General features: G+C 43.1%; 1 long non-coding RNA gene across 1 annotated transcript; it reads left to right on the top strand.

The window, feature by feature from the left end:
* Positions 1-1210: 1210 nt before the first annotated feature.
* LOC147709463 (uncharacterized) lies at positions 1211-10612 on the top strand. Its single transcript, XR_015296695.1, has 2 exons — positions 1211-2737; positions 7608-10612. It is a non-coding gene; the product is annotated as an uncharacterized LOC147709463 (long non-coding RNA).
* The last annotated feature ends 470 nt before the right edge of the window (positions 10613-11082 follow it).

Below are 11082 nucleotides of genomic sequence, written 5' to 3'. Positions count from 1 at the left end.
GTCAATATTGTTTCTAGGAAGTGTTCAAAGAATTCTTGTTCTCTAACAATAGTTCTACTTTAAGCAGATTGCTTTGTGCCAAAGTTAATTTTTGGAAAAAGTCAAATCAAATCATAGAAAAATAGAGTTCCAAAGTTAGAAGTTTGCGAAGGTCGAATTCAAAGCTGATAGAACGCTGTGTGCAAACTTTAAAAGTTATTCTCCCTGTCAGGAGAAAACATTAAATCGTCTAGGCTGGCAAAGAAATCGTCTACCACAGTAGATGAAAGTTGACCCACTTCATTAAGTAGATCAATCGTATACAGATGAGAAGCATCACCATCAGCGTCAGCCGCGTTAGCAATGTTCGCAGTAGATGGTACCTGTGTGCCAGTTGGTCCGCGTACCTCACCTTCAGCTGGAATTGCCGGTGAGATCTCTATCAATGCAGTCATCAGGATTGGTAGCCGTTGGGGGAAACACAATACATGAGCCGTTATCAGACCCAGTAAGGCGTCAACATCCGTTGGCATTGCTGATGGAAGTGTTAGACAGATATCCAACACGCATTCCTTTCCACAAAGCAGGCATCGTAGTACAGGTAAGATGCAATCTTGCCAGATTGGTCTAAATGACAGGAACCACGTGGTATTCAGATCTCTCAAACTCGCTAAGAATCTGTGTTATGCGTTCACGATACTGTATTGCCAGAAGAGCGTTCTCCATGGTACTCTGGGTATCGCTGGTGACAGGACTTGCCATAAGGGAGCAGGAGGAATAAAAATAGTATCCCTGCTACGAGTCCGAAGACAAGAGGCAGGCTGCCGAACACAGAGTGCACGAAGATAGGAAAAATGCCTAGGACTGCTTCAAAGGGTGCTAACAGACCCGAAAAAATAATCTTAAATACATGTACAATACCATGTTTAATATATGACCTAACATTTCTGCTAAATGTATGGGGCAGTTTGTTGATAATAAGGCATGTATCTCCGCAGAGGACCTTGCAACTTGCATATCATACGTCTCTCAGGACGAGGTCAGTGGCACAGTTTTTTGTAAAAGAATTGCTTTCATTCTGCTTAAAGTATCAATTTGCATAGAAGAGATTTTCAGTGAAGGCCATAGTGGCGACTCCCCGTCTGTCTTAATTTTCGGAAACAATACTTGCATACAGCAAATGACCCTGTCTGACACACTAACGAGATAGGCTATCCCTGGGGTGAGGAAATATAAATTTTATGGTCAAGTTATGTTCCCTATCGTAGACCCCAACGTCTCCATGTACGAGTTAAAGTGCATGTAACTTCCCTCCTGTGCCAGCTATGAAGACGCAAATACATTTGCGTCCAACGTTAACATGTCCTCTTTCAGATCCGCCATGAATGGAGCACTAATTCAGTTCCTAAGTATGCCGTGCCACCGTCTTTACATGGTGCACTTTCATGTTTTCATGGCTCTGGCGAAGGCCTGCCATCGAGCCTTTTCCTGATTTCTGCCATCAAGCTCATTTCTGTTTTCTGCCTCTGAAAACGGCAGCCCCCACCTGCATCTCTGAACTCTGCCTTCCTTCCTGCCAAGCAGCGCGGGGCCTGGCTCAGTCCGGCCTGCCTGCCAAGATGGTATTTTGCCTTTATGTTATCAGTTCTGCTCCGTGAATCCACATTCCTAGCTAACGAGTAGGATAAACATATCCTGCCTGCAATAGATACAGTCCAGTCTTTCCGTCTCCATGCAAGTGTATTACTGTACCAATTTCCATAGAAAACTCCAGTTACTTAAAGAAATATATGCATCTCCTAGCCTTAGTGACAAGTAACCTCTGTCCCGATAGCCTTTAGTTTCCAGCAACATGTACTCCAAACACAAGATACCAGATATGATTTAGGAACAAGTTGATCTGACCCACCAGACTTCTGTCTCTCCCCTCTAAGGCTAAATGTCAAGTCCCCTGCACCCTCCTGTTTACGTCAGTCACACGTCATGCTGCTGCGCACGCATCCTTGCTACAGATTCCTGCTGACACTGCAAGATTTCATTATGTCTCCACCCACTTATGACATTTCATGTGACGTTGTCTGGCACCCACCTCCGTGTACGCCCTAGTGCACGCCTTCTGATTACGTATTGCTACGCACATGTTTCCTATCTCGCCTCTCTCAGCTGTTACGCCTTCTGCATGAATGAACTATAAATATTGTACCTTGTTAATAAAGCATTGCTCTGTCCCTTCCTGAACCCCAGTGGTGAAAGGAACATGATATCCTGGTCCGGACCATACAATTCCATTTTATGGAATAAAACCCCTTAAAACTCAGATGCCACGGACTCTGTGTCTCTTATTTTGATTAAGCTATTTTATTGAACTTTACTGCATAGAAATTAAGTACCAGGTAATTTTATTTACCACATAAATTGGCACCCCAGATGGGACCCTCCCCCACCTTACGCGCCGGCGGTGCGTTGCAGGCCTAGTCCCCTGCCACAGCCGGACGGACACTCATGCGCATCCGCAGGATTTCCTGTAATCTCCCTCAGGCCAATGGAGGTGACCGAGACTGCGATCGACACCCAGACGAGGCGGTGAGGAGTGCGGAGGATCCCAACCCGAGTCTAGCCGAGAGAGTGCAAGGTCCGAGGTGTCTTGAGGCCCACCAGTTCCGAAGTTCCGAAGTATCTACGTCGCGAGTCGAGTCCAGTCCAGGGTTCAGTCCAGTCCAGTCCAGTTTCTGAGGCCTTCCGTTTTCTGTGCTTCCCGGTGAGTACCGTTGCTGGGGGAGTATCTAGACGGGTGTGTTACTATGCATCCGGTAAAGATGGGTTTGGGTACACAGATCCAGTCTGCACTGTTTAGCAGTGTATCTGTACTGTTTAGCAGTGCATCAAGAATTCCAGTCTGCACTGTTTAGCAGTGTATCTGTGCTGTTTAGCAGTACATCAAGTAAATGTTACTAGTTAATATGTGGTTTTCTGTTCGAAATGTTTAAATGTGTTTTAATGTCGTGGTATGAGTGATTGTTTGATCTGCATTACTGTGTATATTGTAATCATTGTGTTCAAGTTCAAGTAAGTATAAAGTGTTGAGTATTAAGTCCGAAAATGCCGCTGTTCAGTAAATTAAGACAGATAGGAACTAGAAAAGGGATTCTAGAAGAAGCAGTGCCTGTTCCACCTAGGGACACTCCAGGGCACTTTATGTACCACAAACATGGCTTAGATGCCATACTGTACTTAGACTTGTGGGTGGACTACACCAAGGAGTTAGAAGAGAAATATAGCTGGCCTGTTTCAGGAACATGGGATGCCGAGTGCATCATGAGAGTAGAAGAAGCTCTATGGAAAAAGAAATGAAGACCCTCACAGAAAGATGCCATTGAGTTATGGCGCAAAGAGTCACATAGGAGAACAGAGAAAGAAATTCATCAAACAGAGAGAACTAGACAAGGTCAAGGCAGAACAGGCTGATAGAGAAAAATGCCGTTGTTACTGGTCCTCTCAGAAGAACTAGCTAAAGTGACCCCCTCAGAAACACCCCGTAGGTCACGAGCGCCACCACCTGTACCCTTTAGAGTATGTAGAAAGAAGCAATTCCCCACTGTATATACGATCCAGAACCAGGAAAGGGCTCAATGCTCGTGATTTCACTAAGACTAGGAAGATTTGTGTAGTTTCTTGTAAATAGCTCCTTGTAAATATGGCTTGTGAGGAGCATATTCTCATTTAGACTTGTTGTGTTCCTTGTGCAATTTCGCCTTGGAAATATGCCTTGTGAAGAGCATGTCATTTTTGGACTTGTTGACTTTCTTGTAAATATGGCTTGTGAATAGCGCCATGTGGATATGGCTTGTACAGAGCATGTTATCATTGCGTTAGTCAGGAGAGAGCTGGATCTCTTTTCAAGTGCTTGGAGAAAATGTTTTGAATAAGGGTTAATTTCTTGGATTGATAAGGCAGTATTTGTTTTGACAAGGTGTTGAGGAATTTTAGCGTTTTTTGGTGTTTGGGGGGGGGGCGTGTTTTTGAGCGGAAATTCGTACCCGTTCCAGTTGAGGGATTTGGTTGCTTTTTGGTGAGGATTTAGGGAATAGCTTGAACTACTGTGATGCAAAGTTTGAAAAGGATCCGAGCTGTGGAAGTGGTGAAAAAAGCATGTTTTGTGCGGGGGTGCGATTTGCCATGTTATCCAATGGGCGTATTCAGTTTGCAGATTGAATGGTAAAATGTTGCATGGAGGGTAAAGGAGTGTTTTTGTGAAGGGTTTTGTCTTGGAATACTTGATTTAATGTGTTTAGCTCAGAAGACGGTAAAGTTGTAAATAGACCAGTCGAATTGAGATAAGGGTTTTGCACAGAGAGTGCTTAGATGTTTTCAGGGTTGACAAGAAAATATAAATCAGACCCTTCATAGAATGCGTTTTTATTAGTGTAATAGAACAGTGTGTTTTTTAAATAGGAATGTTTCTACAGAATATTTTTTTCCCAATGTGTCCCCTACATTAGTTTAATTTGCATTTAGTTTTAAGACTGACCTATGTACTTTGACAGGCTGCTTCAATTGATGTGTACCCACTTAAATTAGAAAACATGGCCTTTTGAAAAAGTATGAATCCTGGCCCTCTTAATAGGTAGAATAGATACGTTTGCACACTTACTTATGAAAATATTGGTTATGCAATGCAGAATTAAGGAGTTCGACATGTTATTTTCAAAAAAAAAAAAAAAGAGTAAAATATGGTGTGTTTCCATGCCATGAATGTTTTGTTTCCCTTGCAGCTAGTAGCAGTACAGAATTATTTTTAAAATGCTAGCATGTCACTCAGTTACAGAAAAATATATGTCTTTATTAATTTACTTTTTAACACGTTTTAAAGGTTTGCTTCAGTTAAAGTTAGAAAAGCTCTGGCCTGGGAAGAGATATGTTATGACGTACAAGGAATGTGTTTTTAACCTTGAGACAATCCGTCCGAGGCCTTTGGCCTGGTTCCCAGTAAATGATGTTTATATAAAGGGAGGGCTACTCCCTCTTGAAGCAAGCAGTGCCTGTCTTGGCCATCCTCCAATTCTTTTCCGCGGACAATTATTGGCTGTTCTCCAGCTGAGCCAGGCAGCATTTTTTCTCTATGTTTATGTAAGGGAGGGGTCAAGTTGATCTTCCTCACAGTCAGTACTAAAAGCTTCATTGACTTCAGATAAGGCATGCTTGCAAATGAATAGTTTTTCCCTCAGTAGTGTAAACAGGATAATTGGCAGAAGCTTTGCTCCTGCCATGAGATCAACATTTGGCAGTCATTCAATTTTAGATCGCAATGAAGCTCGGCTGCTACTTGATTATGCTTGGATCAGATTCAAGCTCCGAGCGCGAACATAATTCTAGAGGGAGGGGCTGTTTCTCAAAGGAGTATCGAGGCTCCAGCCTCCTGTCTATGACAAGTTTAGTTTGGGTTTATTCAAATACATTTAGAGAGCGTATTGTAGGTAGTATGGTCATACATGATCTAGAGTAGGATTTATTGTAAATTTGCAGAGGTTTTGGAAAGAGGTTCCCCAATATAAAATAGTGCTTTTGAATTGAGAAGTCATTTTTATTTATTTATTTATGTTAACATAATTATTTTTGCTGGATTTATGACTGTGATCCCTAGCATTTACAGTCAGACACTACAGACAGCTAGACGGTGTTTACATGCCTACCAACATAAACGTCATTCTAATTTCAGCAGGATCAGAACCAGACTGTGACATTGCATCTCTGAGAGTCTTGCACTTTCTGTGTAAAGCAAGTGGTGTACAACACTTGCTTTCCAAGGAGGGTATACAGCTAACACGGTAGACAGCTAACACAAGAATCATACAGCTCATTACTAGCCTGTCACAGCCCAGAACACAGAAGGAGGTACAAGCTTTTATAGGCCTCACTTCTTACTGCAGACAATGGATCCGTCAGTATGCATTTCTAGCTAAGCCACTTATACAGTTGACAACACAGGAGGCAGCGTCATCGACTGTCCTCCCTTGGACTCAGGAACATACACAGGCTTTTGACGAATTAAAGAAAGCATAATGTTAAGGACCAGTTTTAGCGACACCATGTTACAGCAAACCTTTTACACTTTTTGTCACAGAACGTGAGGGAACTGCATTATCAGTCCTCACTCAAGACCAAGCAGGGTCACACAAACCGTGTGCCTATTTTTCAAGTACATTGGATCCAGTAGCACAGGCCTTGCCTGCGTGTTTAAAATCAGTGGCAGCTACAGCCTTAGCAATCAGACAGAGCGATTCAATTGTATTAGGACACCCTCTGACAGTACAAGTTCCACATTCTGTAGAGGTTCTTTTAAACAGAACCCAGACACAACACTTGACTATAGCATGACTGACAGGTTATGAATTAACATTATTTCAGCCACACATAGAAATCAGACGCTATAACACATTAAATCCAGCTACACTTTTGCCATTAAATATGACAGACCCTTTGGCACATGATTGTGTCGAAGTCATTACCATCACGACGAAACTCAGACAAGACTTGACAGGCACCGCGTTACCAGATCCAGACCTGACACTTTATGTGGATGGTTCATGTATGAGAACAAGTACAGGAGAGTTAGTGGCTGCATATGCAGTAACAACAGAAACTGATGTCATAGAAACACATCATATTGACACCCTGTCAGCCCAAGCAGCAGAGCTCATTGCTCTGACCCAAGCCTGTATTCTAGCCAAGAACAAGAAAGTTAACATATATACAGATCCCCGTTATGCATTTGGAGTCGTACAAGACTTCGGTGTACTCTGACAAGAAAGAGGTTTCCTGACCTCACATGGGGCCAAGATCCAGCACGGTCCCCTCATTCAAGCTCTGTTAGAAGCAATACATTTGCCTACAGCAATAGCCATTATGAAGTGTAAAGCACATATTAAAGTCACTGACAACATTTCCCAGGGCAACGACCTGGCAGACCGAACAGCCAAGCTTACAGCACAGACTCACACACCTGACTTGACAAAGACAATAGTCCCGACGCCAACTCATTGCATGACAGTTAAGGATCCCGCCCTAGATGTAATTGACATACAGACACATGCTACACCAGACGAAATGAAGAAATGGACTGAACTAGGAGGGATCCAGACAGAATAGGGATGGATGACGAAGGGAAAAGCCACATGGTTTCTCCCCGACTCTATGGTTCAAGTTATCATTAACACAGCACATAGTCCTGTACATTTAGGAGAAAAAAGCCATGTTAGACAGTATTCAAAACCTTTGGTTCAATAAACATTTACGAGCAGCAGCAAAACAGAAAGTGCGTACTTGCATGATCTGTTGTCAGTTCAACCCAGGTAAAGGCATTCCGGTGGAACAAGGTGGATTCCATCCTCCTGACCACCCTTTTGAGTTCCTCCAGATGGATTATATCCAAATGAACAAATTAGTGTGTGCATGGACAGAAGCGTACCCAGTCCCAGATTATACTACAGCAAGCCTTGTAGAAAGCCATAATCAGTCCATTCCAGAACAGGCCTATCTCCTATGCCAAGATAATATCTGATGTTGACAATAACATGCTGACAGATTACCTAGCTTCCTTGATATCTGCACTACTCTCTCTTCATTCACAGGTTGCCTCCGCCCTCCCTGACAACACCCAAGTCCAGGAGCCTGCCATAGTCCCTGGAGATGTTATCTATGAGCGGAACTTTGAACCGATCAAGCCCCCTTAAGCCGCATTGGAGGACGCCGAAGCCTGTGCTACACACCACAAGGACTGCTATGGACAATTTGGAACTTTCTCTTTGCCCAAATCTTTGATAACACCCAAAAGACTGCCTTGAAACCAGTGACTCAAAACCCCCTTTTCGAGAAAAACTCTGCATCAGGAGTATTAATCCAAATTACGATCTAGCAAGTCAGACAGTTTAATTGTTTAAGTCCTCCCCTAGGTGAATCGGTTAAATTAGTTTCTGACATGTATCCCCTAGATCGAGATAGAGAGAGAGATAGACAAAGACAACAAAAGAAGCGTGCATATTGTAAATTACTTCGTAGTCACTGTATAGTGACGTTACTGATTATGTTTTTCCTAAGTCTTCTGATTATTGCTGCTAGTATCTTGCTGCACATCTACTACCCTATTTTCAAGCATGTACAATCTGCTTACAACGTCACTGCTGAACATTCTTTTAGTAAATTACCCCCTCACGAATTATCTTACAGACTTGCGCTGCGCAACAACACTTTCATTAGTATGTTACACCATTCCCATCAGACCAGCAATGCTACCAATTGTTGGATATGTGGCCGACTCCCTCCCTATCAGAAGTACAAGGGAGTTCTGCCCCTCTTTCTGTACCCGTTCACACACAATGGCACCTGTGGTGCATGGTTTAGTCTAATTAATTCCGTAGATTCTGATTCCATAGTTTACCAAGGCAATTGGGTATGGGGTAATCTGAACACTGTTCTGCACAAAGTATGTTTCCCTGACAAGGAGGGTCTTCCCAAAAGGACAGGGACCGATCTAGAAAACGAAGTATAAGGATTAGGTAACTTTACAATTAACCTCATGATTCTCAGTGTTGAATCCGAAGTAGAACTAGTCTTGCCCGCCATGTCCGTACTTCCAGTTAAAGGTGAATTATGTGTCAGAAAAAATGGTTCAGTACACCTAGGACATAGTGAATGTACTACTGTGATCGAATTCAGTGATAATGGCAAGTCTACTTTAAAGCTTCACGTCATTCCTACTTCGTTTGTGGTCATACCGCATATATACGTTTACCTCTAGATTGGGATGGAACTTGTTACATTGCATTCCTTCTGCCACCAGTATTTCTAGCTCCACCTGATTACCATAGAAATTCCCGACTCATACAGACTCGACACAAGAGAGTACTCCCGATTATACTGAAACGGCATGGGAGCAATACACAGACTTTAATAGAGGATTCTTCTTCTTCATAGGTCCTATCCAGAATAGTAAACTCATTCGTAGATTGACCAGAACTCTCGAAGCAGTAGTGAATGAAACTACCTCTGCCCTAGGTAACGTAACAGAAGAACAGTCTGCTATGAGACTCGTAGTTCTTCAAAATGGTCTTATCCTTGAAGTCATCCTGGCCGATAGGGGCGGGGCTTGTACCGTCATCCACTCGAGCTGTTGCATTTTCATTCCAGACAACGCACCATCGGTTTACAAAGCCATCACTAGGCTTCACGAAATAGTTCATCTGATACATCAGAATCCAGGCTCCTGGACATGGTCCGGTTGGTTCTGGAATGTAATCTCTGCATGGGGATGGAAAGTACTGTCATTTCTAGGTATCATATTGCTCATAGTATTCAGTTGTTGCCTATGTCTACAATGTGGGCCGGCGATATGCGGCTTGTGCGCCACATCATGTATTCCCCATTCAAGTTCAAGTTCAAATTCCCGTCAGAAAAAGGAAGAGCAAATGATGTTATATGAACAAGTAGATGGATTAATGAAGATTGATATATCATGAAGGGTCCCGTAGGGAACAAGGAGGGAATGAGGAAATATAAATTTTATGGTCAAGTTATGTTCCCTATCGTAGACCCCAACGTCTCCATGTACGAGTTAAAGTGCATGTAACTTCCCTCCTGTGCCAGCTATGAAGACGCAAATACATTTGCGTCCAACGTTAACATGTCCTCTTTCAGATCCGCCATGAATGGAGCACTAATTCAGTTCCTAAGTATGCCGTGCCACCGTCTTTACATGGTGCACTTTCATGTTTTCATGGCTCTGGCGAAGGCCTGCCATCGAGCCTTTTCCTGATTTCTGCCATCAAGCTCATTTCTGTTTTCTGCCTCTGAAAACGGCAGCCCCCACCTGCATCTCTGAACTCTGCCTTCCTTCCTGCCAAGCAGCGCGGGGCCTGGCTCAGTCCGGCCTGCCTGCCAAGATGGTATTTTGCCTTTATGTTATCAGTTCTGCTCCGTGAATCCACATTCCTAGCTAACGAGTAGGATAAACATATCCTGCCTGCAATAGATACAGTCCAGTCTTTCCGTCTCCATGCAAGTGTATTACTGTACCAATTTCCATAGAAAACTCCAGTTACTTAAAGAAATATATGCATCTCCTAGCCTTAGTGACAAGTAACCTCTGTCCCGATAGCCTTTAGTTTCCAGCAACATGTACTCCAAACACAAGATACCAGATATGATTTAGGAACAAGTTGATCTGACCCACCAGACTTCTGTCTCTCCCCTCTAAGGCTAAATGTCAAGTCCCCTGCACCCTCCTGTTTACGTCAGTCACACGTCATGCTGCTGCGCACGCATCCTTGCTACAGATTCCTGCTGACACTGCAAGATTTCATTATGTCTCCACCCACTTATGACATTTCATGTGACGTTGTCTGGCACCCACCTCCGTGTACGCCCTAGTGCACGCCTTCTGATTACGTATTGCTACGCACATGTTTCCTATCTCGCCTCTCTCAGCTGTTACGCCTTCTGCATGAATGAACTATAAATATTGTACCTTGTTAATAAAGCATTGCTCTGTCCCTTCCTGAACCCCAGTGGTGAAAGGAACATGATATCCTGGTCCGGACCATACAATTCCATTTTATGGAATAAAACCCCTTAAAACTCAGATGCCACGGACTCTGTGTCTCTTATTTTGATTAAGCTATTTTATTGAACTTTACTGCATAGAAATTAAGTACCAGGTAATTTTATTTACCACAGGGGCATCATTCCACAACAGCTGTGATCATTCAGCATTATGTAGCTCCCATTGGAAAGCTGCCTAAAAATTGGATCAATCACTGCTGCCGGGGAACCCTGCAGGTGGCATGATAAGTTGTTCGAAGAACCATCACAGGCTCCGTGTAAATTAATCCCTTGACAAAGAAGTGTACCGCTCAATGTGGTTTTGTAACTTTTACCACTAAGAAATACCTCCTTTTCCCCACTCCAACATTTGTGTGTGTAATGGTAAATCCCAGGTCGACTTTATGTATTCTTTACCCAACCTTACATACAGGCCTCCTGGTATGTGTTTTAAGCAATACTAAAACTGAAATATTGTCACTGGTATCGTGATGGTGCTATGTATTTTCC

This window comes from Lissotriton vulgaris, chromosome 6, assembly GCF_964263255.1.
Source record: "Lissotriton vulgaris chromosome 6, aLisVul1.2, whole genome shotgun sequence".
Lineage (NCBI taxonomy): Eukaryota > Metazoa > Chordata > Amphibia > Caudata > Salamandridae > Lissotriton > Lissotriton vulgaris.
This window is presented reverse-complemented; position numbering and strand designations above follow the sequence as displayed.